The sequence below is a fragment of the Mus pahari genome, unplaced genomic scaffold (assembly GCF_900095145.1).
Source record: "Mus pahari unplaced genomic scaffold, PAHARI_EIJ_v1.1 scaffold_9294_1, whole genome shotgun sequence".
In the NCBI taxonomy this organism is placed as follows: Eukaryota; Metazoa; Chordata; class Mammalia; order Rodentia; family Muridae; genus Mus; species Mus pahari.
In genome coordinates this window covers 40,946-41,708 of record NW_018392385.1, presented here as the reverse complement: position 1 = coordinate 41,708, position 763 = coordinate 40,946, and positions in this window count along the sequence as shown.

Genomic DNA, 763 nt, shown 5'->3' with positions numbered 1-763 from the left:
TGTGCCATGCCTTCCTAGATACTGCCATGCTCCCACCCTGATGATAATGGACTGAACCTCTGAACCTGTAAGCCAGCCCCAATTAAATGTTGTTTTTATAAGACTTGCCTTGGTCATGGTGTCTGTTCACAGCAGTAAAACCCTAGGACATATATATATGATATATATCAGGGCTTACAATTGCTTGAAAATGTTCCTTTTTTTGATACTGCTAATTCTCAAATTTGCAATTGTTTATGCATATATCACTCAAGTTAAGAGAAAGTACTCTTCCTTTAAAGGACTGTCTTTGGACATTTAAGAACTCATCCTGGATTGCCTGGAAAAGACCCCTTAAGACAATATCACAGCAGATTTGTATCCCAGGCAGATTATAGGTCTTACACAAGAACAATTGGCCATATAATCTCACTCTTTACATCCTCAAAATAGTAATGGCTTGAGATAATAATTCGGCTAATAGGAAATAAATGACAACAAATGCTGGTGAGGATATATGAAAGAATCTAACTTCTCTCTGGTAGGAATGTGAATCATGTAGTCACTATGAAAAAAGCTGAAAATAGAGCTGCTAAATATCTCAGTAATACCACTCATGCATACTCATCACTATAGGACTCTAAGAGACTACAGTGATATTTGTACATCTATGTTTATAACTGCATTATGCTGGGGACACACCCCCCCCGACCTCTGTCCCCAGGAGGTGGGGCAAAGAGGACACTTATGCCAAGGCAGGGTTGGAGCAGCTTCCACAGCGTCC